The sequence below is a fragment of the Microtus ochrogaster genome, chromosome 18 (assembly GCF_000317375.1).
Source record: "Microtus ochrogaster isolate Prairie Vole_2 chromosome 18, MicOch1.0, whole genome shotgun sequence".
Taxonomy (NCBI): domain Eukaryota; kingdom Metazoa; phylum Chordata; class Mammalia; order Rodentia; family Cricetidae; genus Microtus; species Microtus ochrogaster.
In genome coordinates, this window is record NC_022020.1 from 20,173,397 (window position 1) to 20,185,278 (window position 11,882).

At 39.2% G+C, this 11,882-nt stretch overlaps 1 pseudogene; it reads right to left on the minus strand.

Moving 5' to 3' along the window:
- Positions 1-5,466: 5,466 nt before the first annotated feature.
- LOC101988642 lies at positions 5,467-6,063 on the minus strand (annotated as a pseudogene).
- Positions 6,064-11,882: the final 5,819 nt, after the last annotated feature.

The window sequence follows — 11,882 nt, forward strand, 5'->3', positions numbered from 1 at the left end:
AGGGAGGGAGAAGAACAGGGAGAGGGAGGGAGGGAGAGAGGGAGACAGGGAGAGAGGGAGAGGGAGGGAGGGAGAGGGAGGGAGGGAGAAGGAGGGAGAGGGAGAGACTGAGACTGACCTGGCTTGAGCGTTTGAAAGCTCAAAGCCCACCCCAATGACACACTTCCCCCAACAAGGTCACACCTCCTAATAGTGCCATTCCCTAGTGACAAAGCATTTAAATCTATGAGCCTATGGGGGCCATTCCTATTCATACCACCACATGTTTCTTGGATGTAGTTTCAGGAGATTTGAAAAAAGATTATAAAGATTGAGTTATTCCATATCTTCTCCTTGAAGACCTGTTTTCACCCAGCATAGCATCTCCTAAGATTAATCTAGATGTGACACATATTAGTGGTGCAATTCTCTTACGGCTAAGTGGTGTTACTTCATAAAACTCAGTCGCAATTTCATCATCATTCACTCAATGAACAGTATTAAGATTTCTTTTAGTTTTCATTGACTGTAAAAAAAAATTACAAAGAAACAAATTGCCTGGAACAGTCATGTATAGGACTTTGTATGATTTTTTTTTATTTCTCTAAAAATAGCAAAGGATGAGACTGGCAGAATCTTGGGGAACCTGAAGCTGCCATTAATAACCTTTAATCAAACTACTTCCCAAAGTGACTACTATTGTGCAAACCCATCAGTAACGTGTGAGTGAACCATTTGTTCTCCTTTGTCAGTAGCTGGTACGATCAGTACCTTTGAGACTGCTCTCTTTCTCTCGTGTGTAAGTTACACACTGGTACCTCAAGGTTTTAAGTAGCAGTACTAATCCCTGATAATGAATACCCTTTTTCAGCCTATTACAGGTTTTGGGATAAACATCTACTCAAGTCCTTTAACTATTTACTGAAACTCGATTGTTGATTTTCATTAGTACAAATTTTTGATATTTCTCATATATTCTTGTGAAATATAAATACATTGATAATCTCTGTTGCATGTGTGATCTAGTAAGTTTTCCACCAATATGTAACTTATCTCTACTTCATCTTGAAGGTACTTTAGGTAAAGCAAAATTTTTAAACTTTGGAAAATAACAAATTTACTATTTTGTTTATGAATAATCCTGTTGATATTTATAAAATGCAGCCAGCCACAAACTACAATAATACAAATTTAATAAAACTAAGTAATCAGATTTTCACAGTCATAATTCTGTCCTATCCTGTGTCATAGATCGATGTTTCTACCTCTTTGCTAATACTATACTGTGCTATAATTTTGCAATAAGTTTTAGAACTAATAGTGATCTTCAAACAATGATTCAATTTTTTTTGTCTTTTTAAATCAACTATTCTATGCCCTTTGCCCTTCCATGTGTTTTAAAGTTAACTTGTTTACAAAATTTCAGCTAGGCTTTGAGTTAGATTCACTTTTTCTGAATCTAAAATTCATGGTCATTCCTAGAATTTTAAACTTCTGTTGGGCTTTTCTCTTTTTTTTTTTTTTGTCTTCTTTTTGGATTAATAAAGAGTACAACATGAACCTCTAAAACAGAGGCAGCAACATAAGCATGTTTGGAGGAATGCAGTTTAATATACATAAATATGTGTGATGATCCTTATCTTTGAGAAACACATACTCCACCCAATCAGCAGCCTTTGTTACCATATTCTAGATTAAAATTGTTGTGAGGGTCTGGGGGAAAAAACTCTATTCTGCGCTCCAGAACACTGGAACTATTTCTCATTGTCTTCTAGTCTTTCTAAAGTTTCCTTTCTACTACTGTCTTCTAAAACTCCTGTTAAAGGATCACATAGTAGAGGGTGGAAAGGACAATTCTACTTCTAGTCCCTGATTTTACCAGTTTCTCACGCCAGATAGTCATGGTTCAGACTACTTTCTTCATGGGTAGTCTGTGGCACAAAAAAAATGAAGAAAAAAATCTTCAGAAATTATGTACATTTTCCCCAGGTATTTAAGACTACCAAAATTTAACTGAATTGTTTCCCACGGGAAGTAGGAAAAATATTCATAACTCAAACTTTTCCCTCCTCATTTTTAAGCTCTATTCTAAGTTTTTTTTTTTTAAGTGCTGGTGCTGCTAAGACTGTTGCAACTTCATTCATTTCTGTATTGTATCTTAATGGCTTTCCATAGTTGCTTCATTCAGGAACCACTTACAACTTAAGAGCCTCTGCATTTCCAAAACCATCAAAGAAGCAATTGGAGCCTTATAAGGAAATCAGGCTGCTGTGGCTGCAGACTTCCTGTGCATTATCATATTGAGATCCGCTTTTAGGATTGCCCTGCCTGGAAAATTTCGTGAATTTGTCTTGTAAATTACTATTCCCCATGACAAAAAATATTCTTAATTCTTCATGTCTGAATGTTTTGTAATCAGGGATGGGTTTTAAAGAAATTACAGAAGAATCTTGGAAACAGGTTTTCCTTCCAGAAGATGAGGATGGAGGTCAATTTTCTTTGTTGCTTTTGAAACATTTCATTGATTTTCATGTCAAAATACAACCTTAGAAGAGATGTCTGATAATAAATCCCTAGTTGAAAATTGGACATTTGTTTTCAAGTTAAGAAAAAGGGGATATACACTACTTGACACAGGTAATGAGGTGACATAATTTATTATATACAGTAGACCACAGTTACCACTGGGTTTTAAGCAAATTGTACAATAAATGAAGTATCTGGTGGAGTGACTACCTTTATTGGAGAGATATTAAATAATTGATAGCTATTGAGTCCTTTTCAAACTCAGTTATTGGACAATTATAGAAAACATTGAGGGAAGTCAAACCCAAATCCTTCCCACCTCATGCTTGTGACTTCTGTCATGGTTCAGGATCAACATCCTAAGTGACCCTCATCATGGACTCCTTATCAGCCACATTTATCCTACGTTCCCATTGAGCTAAGTGTCCTGACTTAATGCTTCCGAGAAGCTCGCCCACTCAAAAGTACATCTTCAACTTGGAAATGCTTCTATTAGAATTCTCTCCAGAGCACATCAGCACACAAATGTCCTGCAGGTTCTTCAGCATGTTCACTGTTTCTACAGTTCAAATAGCCTTTCTGAGCATAAGACTACTGCTGCCTTCCTGTCTGGGCAGCAGCTTGCATGAGAATGTGATTATCCATAATTGCGGGTGGGCCATGAGCTGCATTTTCTCTGCTCCACTCTCTGTAGACTGGGATACAGTCATGCACTTAGTGACATTTTTGTTTTTGTTTTTGTTTTTGTTTTTGTTTTTTTGGTTTTTCGAGACAGGGTTTCTCTGTGGTTTTGGAGCCTGTCCTGGAACTAGCTCTGTAGACCAGGCTGGTCTCGAACTCACAGAGATCCGCCTGCCTCTGCCTCCCGAGTGCTGGGATTAAAGGCGTGCGCCACCACCGCCTGACGACATTTTTGTTAAGTCCCTATTGAAATGTTGTTTCCTTCCATTTACTTAGTTACAGTTATACTCACTGGAAACTCACTCCCATATACATTTATAGAAGAATAAAAAATATGATATTTGCTACGACGTGCTCTTGTCTTTTAAGCAACATTGAACTTGGTATTAGTGTGAGTGCATTCTGTCCTTGACTTTATTTGGATATTTAGGCCTTGTAATTACCTATCACTCCTATTGTTGCAATTCGTTGTTCTTTTTATCATGTAATATATATTTCTGTGCCCTACTAGATGCATAGCATACCAATATGCTCAAAACTTACATATCTGTTTTATCAATAACTTCAAAATTCTAATATTTTAGACTATTTAGTCTAAAATATTCCCACATTTAGGTTAAAATTTAACATGACAATCTTGACATTTTATCAACCTAAAGAGACACAATTTTGTTTTTATACATATTAGATAAGGTTTCTGAAACACAAAACTTAACCATGTTCATTGTGTATTAGGAAGAACTTTGAAGATCCGCTGATGGCAGTGTGTAAAATGAAGACAAAAGAAGCCAAAGGTGGATAAATGCATTGCTTATAATGCATTTACTTCATGCTTTAGCATAAAATTGGTACCATTTCATTAATTTCCAAGGCTTAGTCCTTATCTTCTTTAATGGTTACATGATAATAACAACAATTTTATCACAGGCAAGAATCATTAGGCCAGCATGAAGATAGGAGAGACTCTGCATGCACTGCCTGGCTCTTTTCCCCTTAGCAAACGAGTCATAAAGGGATTGAAAAATGCTCTGAGGGCACACTGCAAACCCTGATCAAAGTCAGGAAGCTTGGTTGTGATGGCAACTAATTTATTTTCTGAATCCTTTGTCCTTGAACCTAAGGGCTATGCTACTCCCCTACTGTACTTACCTCTAGTTGGTTTCTGGAAATCTGGCCACAAACTGAAGGAACAGGAACAAAGGAAATGAATCAAATGTGACATTTCAGACAATCTGCTCAGTATCTGGAGCCCCATGAAGACAAAATTCTCTAAAAGAGGATTACCTGTTCTTTATCTCGTACACTGTCATTTCTCACCATTTCTGATACATTTAGTAATCTGGTACACGGAGTTATTAGTAATAAAAATGTTCATCTATTTTTAAAAAACAGTGACCTTCTCCACATTTAACTGTTTTCATCGTTCCTTGGCGTCTCAAGCACAATTAAACCTATGACTCATAGCAGAAAAGAGGCCTCAGTACAGGCTGCATCATGTGATGGCTTTGAGGGAGGAAGAATTAGTCTGGCTACATAAAGTGTCTGTATCAGTCAATGGATATGCAGATGGAATGCCCGGAACTGGATGAGTCATCAAGTGTGCCTTAGAGGTCTTATGAGCAGTCTCAGTTCCCAACTGTACTATTCCAACTTCCTTCCAAACGCTGCATTTCAATAATGAAACTGAATCATACAATCTTAGAGTCACTGGAAGCCTCGGACATCGTTTAACCCTCTTCTTCAAAATCAATATGATAATACAAATTTCCTACCTAGTAAGTATCCTGCTTCAAGGTCCTATAACATGGTACTGACCTTTCTTTAGGAGAACCAATACTGCAATATTTTAACAATTCAAAGTTACTTTTACAGTTTCTGCATTAGATGAATGAAATCCATCTCTCTCTCTCTCTCTCTCTCTCTCTCTCTCTCTCTCTCTCTCTGACACTGCCTCTCTCAACCTCTTCATAATATAAGACCTCACATACACTAAGAAAGGGTCCTGAGACTAAGCTACAGCCCTACACTCCATTTCTCTCTTAGAGATAAAGATGTAACACAATAGAAACACCTTTAGGTTGTATTAATATACTTAGTGTGCCAAAGAAAATTTGCTGAGGAAACCCAGATTAATTTTTGTCATTTACTAAAATGTTTAAATTTACTTTTTATATTTTTTGATTTTTTTTTTTTTTTTACCAGACAAAGGCTTGTTTTATTTTAATGACTGATCCACCTGAGGCCACAAGCAGCCCACTATGTACAGACTCGAGGGAAGCTCTATTTCTTGGTCTCTTCCTCCTTCGACAGAGTCTTGATGATCTCCTCCTTCTTGGCCTGGAGGCGCTCCTCCCAGCGCTTTCTTGCTTCCTTGGTCTTAGACCTGCGAGCCTCAGCCTGGTCAGCCAGGAGCTTCTTGCGGGCCTTGTCTGCCTTCAGCTTGTGGATGTGCTCCATGAGAATCCACTTGTTTTTGAAGACATTCCCTTTGACCTTCAGGTAAAGGCTGTGATACATATGGCGGTCAATCTTCCTAGATTCACGGAATCTCCTGAGGAGGCGGCGCAGGATCCTCATTCTTCTCGTCCAGGTCACCTTCTCGGGCATTCGGGCACTGGCAGTACCCTTCCGCTTTCCTATGCCCATATGCCTGCCCTTCCGTCTAGCCAAAGTGTTTTTCCGGCATCGAGCCCGGGAAAGCACAGTCACAGGCTTCCGGATGATCAGCCCATCTTTGATCAGCTTCCGTATCTGCTGACGGGAGTTGGCATTGGCGATTTCATTGGTCTCGTTGGGGTCCAACCAGACCTTCTTTTTACCACAGCGCAGGACGCTGGAGGCAAGCCTCTTCTGTAGCCTGAGCATACTCATGGCTGCGAACGCAGCAGCGAAAGGCAATTTTTTTTTTTTTTTTTTGGTTTTTCGAGACAGGGTTTCTCTGTGGCTTTGGAGCCTGTCCTGGCACTAGCTCTGCAGAGCAGGCTGGTCTCGAACTCACAGAGATCCGCCTGCCTCTGCCTCCCGAGTGCTGGGATTAAAGGCGTGCGCCACCATCGCCCGGCGAAAGGCAATTTTTTGAAATTTTAATTATAACATTTATCCTTTCCCTTTCCCCCTCCATGCCCTCATATATATCCCTTCCTGTTTTTCACAATCATGGCCTCTGTTTTGCTAATTGTTATTGCATATATATTCCTAAATGCAAATTATCTGGTCCACATAATGTGACTTGTATGAATGTTTTCAGGGCTGACGATTTGGCACTGGACAGACAGTTGGTGTGCTCTTCCCTGAGGAAGTTGGATCACCTCCCAGCTTTCCTCAGTCACCCATAGTTCTTTGTATGGGGTTCAGGCCTTGTGGGCTCTTCCTCATCCGCTTAGGCAAGTTCATTGGTGCCATCCTTGTTCAGATCATGCCTATGTAGCTTCTGATATTACTAGAAGACAATCTCACAGCAAATTCCCTGATCCTCTGGCTCTTGCAATCTTTCTTCCACCTCTTCCACATCATTCCCTGAATCTAAGGTGTGGGAGTACCTTGTAGATGTCTCCATCGGGACTGGTCTCCACAGCTTGAATTTTGATTGGTTGTGGTTTTTTTGTAATGGTGTCTATCTATTATGAATAGAAGTATCCTTGAATCGAACTGAAGACTTCATGTAAGTGTGAGGATAAGGACAAGTTATTTACAGATTGTTGTTAAGGATTATGGTAGTAATTGTAGTATGGATTAGTAGTTGTAGATGCCCTTCCCATTATCAAGGCTTCACCAGCCCTGGGTAGTTAGATTTCCAGTACCAGGCATAGCTTTCCTCTTGTTAGATAGGTCTTAAGTCCAACGAGAGAGCTATTGATTACCACATTGCTGCATCCTTAGGATCATTAGGCCATGCTAGTTATTGATGTAGTTATAGGAATCATAGCTGGGTAGGACTGTTGGTTGTCATCCACCTTTGCAAGATCGCCTGGTTACCATGAAAGTGAGTACTCAGGGAGGAGGCATTCACCTCAGTTCCAGATCAGGAGTCTCTGGGACTTATTTTTGAAGTTCATGATGTCGTCAACATTAGGGACTTACCTTCCATCTCTGGTGAGTAACCAAAAGCAATAGCAATTGGCTGTATGTTTTAGGAATCTCTTGGACAGCCTTGGCCAACAACTCTAAAGATGACTTCTCGTGTCTGGTATTGGGGGTTTTGTTAAATGGTTTTTGGTTCCTTGGAAGGAGCACTATCTGCCCAGATGAGAAAAGTTCACTAAAAACATATATATGGGACTATGTGTATTATAGGCATTTTTTAGTTAGATGGTTAATATATGATTCCATGTGGCTCTGTCAGTCATTATTATTGTTATTTATCTATTTTGCTGCCAACATACTTCCAAATATTAAACATACTTCCAAATATTAGAAAATATCTATAATTAGTGTTTTTATTATGAAAGAAATAAGACACTTCCTATGTGATAATCAACTGGGGTAGCAAGGAGTCTTGCATGATTTTGCATTAATAGCTGTCCCAATTCTCATCTAAAATTAAAATATCTCTACCCATAAGCATTCTTCTCATTGTTTCTCTGCATGTATTGATATTTATGGATCAGTATGTAATTTACTATCTGTATGTTTAATCATAATAAGCCAGGATGCTCTGTTTGGCTGAACCTATAAAATGTGCTCTAATGATTTTAAATGTTTAATAATCACTGTATTTGTGCATATGAATCAGAGGCTTGTGTTTAATTATTGATAGCAAATAGTATACAGAAGCAGACAAACACCATCTGGTGGCAGAAATGATTATGTATCTGTCCTTTCGCTCACGGTACTGATGTAATGTAATCCACTGGTTGGATTCTCCAGACTGCCCCAGCTAGTGAAGCTCCAATTCCTTTTATTCCCATAGTATCAGTTGCCACTATTCTCTCAAGTAATTCACAAATTCAGGATGGGTCTTCCCCCTTCCGTTAAACACACAAGATGTGCTTCAGGGTGATTCTAATTCCTGTCAAACTGACAGCATTAGACATCGAAACACTACACCTTATAGCTTGACATCTAAGCACAACCTTTTAAACAAAACATTCCACCTTATGCCCCTAAAGTCACATTTGCTTCTCATAGTGCAAGATGCATTTAGTACACTTCAAAAATCTTAAGTCTTTAAAAGTTGCAAAATTGTCTAAAATCCAACATTCAAAAGTCTCTCCTAAAACAACTCTGAGGTCTAATAATATAAATTTTTAAGCAGTTTAAACATTTCTAGTATTCGCTGCTGTGGAATTCATATTACCATTCTCACTGGAGGAATGGGAAGATAGCAAGCACAGCTCTGGCCAAGGTAAAACTGAAATCTAACAGGCAAAACATCAAATCCTGAAGCTCTATGTCTAACACCTGGAGCTCAGGATGAATTCATCGGCACTCTAGATGACTCGAATAACCTTACCTACTCCAGCTCTGCCAACTCTAACTCACCTAAACTCCCTTGGACCAACTTTACTTTGTTTCTTCGACTTTGCACAGCTAACATCTCATAGTCTTGTTACCTTCAGCATCCTGTGGTTACCACTGCAACTTAGGCTTTAACACCACAGTTTCACAGAATAGCTTCTCAGAGCATCTTTGGGAGGAATCTGATCCTGTCACACATTTCCTAATCACACTGGCTCTCTGGAACTTAAGCACAAACCACCATGATTCCATACCCCTGGCATTTCTCATGCCGGCAATATCAGGATAGAACATGAACAGTGCTGCCAAGTTGTATTACCAATTTGAGATATAGGCTCAGTCCTGCTGTGGGACAATGGTCTTGAGCCCTGGCACTTGTACTATATTGTTTTTTTTTTAAAAAAAAAAATAATGCTGGTTGGCCAGTAGCCAGGCAGGAAGTAGAGGTGGGGTGACAAGGCAGGAAGTAGAGGTGGAGCAACAAGAACAGGAGAATTCTGGGAAGAGGAAAGAGTCAGTCTACAGTCATCACAGAGGAAGCCAGACACAGAGCAACAAGAACACCTCACTGATAAAAGGTACCAAGCCACATGGCTAACACAGACAAGAATTATGGGCTAGTTTAAGATGTAAAAATTAGTTAATAAGAAACCTGAGCTAATAGGCCAACCAGTTTATAATTAATGTAGACCTCTGTGTGTTTCTTTGGGACTGAACAACTATGGGATCAGATGAGACAGAAAACTCTGTGAACAGGTTCCTTTGTATGTAGTGGCCTGTGTGCCCTGAATCTGGGAAGAAAAAAAAACAGTTGTTTTCTAGCTAGAATCCCTTCATCTGCACTCTCAGTTCAGACTTTCACCTTTCAAGAACTCTGATGGGTTGGCATCTTGCCTTTTGTTCCAATGCAGAACAGTGGGTTTACCTTTAATGCAGATAATCCCTTTTACAACCACACTTTCTACAACTTTAAACCACCTTCTTTCCACACCCAATTTCACAGTTTAAAATGATATTTGCCCTCTAATTTTGGACCATCTTGCTATGGCCCCTGGCAAGACAGGTGAGCATATGAATGGCACAACCTAAATGATATCCTCTCTTGAGATTTCCTTTGCCAAATTAACCCATTATTTATTAAGACAGTTTCACTTAAGATCTGGAAAACAGGCAGAATGCATCTAAGTTCTTTAATGCAATGTAGCATCAGTGACAATTAACCCATCTTTTGAAGGAATTCTGGTTTATTCTAAATCCTTATGATCCAGGCTTCCATTGCCCACAGTTTTTCTTAATGTTCTGACTTTCTGCATTCACAGCAGAATGGCCCACTACACCCAGCTTATTTATAGTACAATAATACTTTTCCAGCCTAAAGTTCCAAACCACGCCTTCCACAAATCAGTTCCAAAAGCTTACGGACTATGTGGACAAGTAAACCACAACGGCAACCCTACTTCGCAGTGCCAATTTTCTATTCATTACTTTTCTTGTTGCTTTGAAAGAAAAACCTAACAAAAGCAACCTAAAGGAATAAGTTTTTATGTTATTTTGACTTAAAATTTGCAGAGATGTCTAGGAAAACAAGTAAAACTGAGGATTTCTGGGAAGTGAAAGGAGATGAATACATAAGCTCAAGACTCTTATCTAGGACACTTCATACTAACTCCAAGTCGTGAAGCCCCCTGTGCCTAATGAAATGTCAAGGCACCGTGCACAAGGCGGTAGGTGGGCAAATTAAATCTGAGCACACCATATAATATGCAATGTATATTGTTACATTGTATGCTCTATGTTGCACGATCAAATTTAACAAATGATTTCATATGAAAAAGTATTCACTCTTTTAAAAAATCCCTTCAGATTTTATCCCCAAAAGTGATAGAAATGAAGCCTTTATTCTTCTGTGGGTGAGCAGCAAGATTTATCTGCCAAAGTTGATGGCAATAAGCTTCTGGTACTGTTGGCTAATAATTCATATATCCCTATCCTGGAGGCTTCTAGGGAAAAATAGATAAGCAGAAAGACAGCAGGATGGAAAGGTGTGCAGAACTCTGCAGTACATAAGTATGTATGAGTTGAACGTATGAGCTACATCAATTCTGTTCTTGGGAACTAAGGTTGGAGAACATATTCTCATATATGACCCCTGGTAGCCCAGGGGAATTGATGAGACCTCTGATTTTACAAGAAACGATACATGAAGTCTTCAATCTACCTATTCAATACAATTTTTATGAAGAGGTTAAAAGAATCACAGGCTGCTATACTCTTTTCTTTATACATAGTCCATGAACTATGGATAATTGTAGCTACAGCTGTTCATGAAATATTCATTAATTCCAACATGACTTAAGTAAAGACAAGAACAATGACATAATTGCAATGGAGTGAACTTATTTAAAATATTACCCACATATTTATCCCCAAAGAATTCTGGCAGAAGACCTGAAAAGATGAATCTTTATCATAAAATAGAAAATTGATCCAAGTCCTTGATGCTAGAAAGATCTAAATACGTTATTTCACAGAAATGTCAGGGAGGATCCAAGCAAGTACTTTTTGGAAACCTGATGGAGGAAGGTCATTGGTTAAGTAATAAAGAAACTGCTTGCTCTCATAGGTTAAAACATAGGTGGGAGGAGTAAACAGGACAGAATGCTGGGAGGAAGAGGAAGTGAGCTCAGAGGTCATGCTCCCCTCTCCTGGGCAGACTCGATAGCTCTGCTCTCTGAGGCAGATGCAATGAACTCTGACCCAGGATGGACATAGGCTAGAATCTTCCTGGTAAGCGCACCTTGGGGTGATACATACATTATTAGAAATGGGCTAGTCCAGGTGCGAGAGTTAGCCGAGAAGAGGCTAGATATAATGGGCCAAGCAGTGTTTAAAAGAATACAATTTGTGTGTTGTTATTTCAGGTAAAGCTAGCCAGTGGCTGGGAGCTGGGTGGCAGGAACGCAGCCCGCAGCTCCTACAACAGAAACCATTCCATCACATGACAAAAATCTCCTCTATTAAATTAATTTGTAAAAATGCCCATTGTTACAACCACATTTTATTTATTTATTTATTTATTTATTTATTTATTTATTTATTAAAGATTTCTGCCTCCTCCCCGCCACCGCCTCCCATTTCCCTCCCCCTCCCCCAATCAAGTCCTCCTCCCTCATCAGTCCAAAGAGCAATCAGGGTTCCCTGCCCTGTGGAAAGTCCAAGGACCACCCACTTCCATCCAG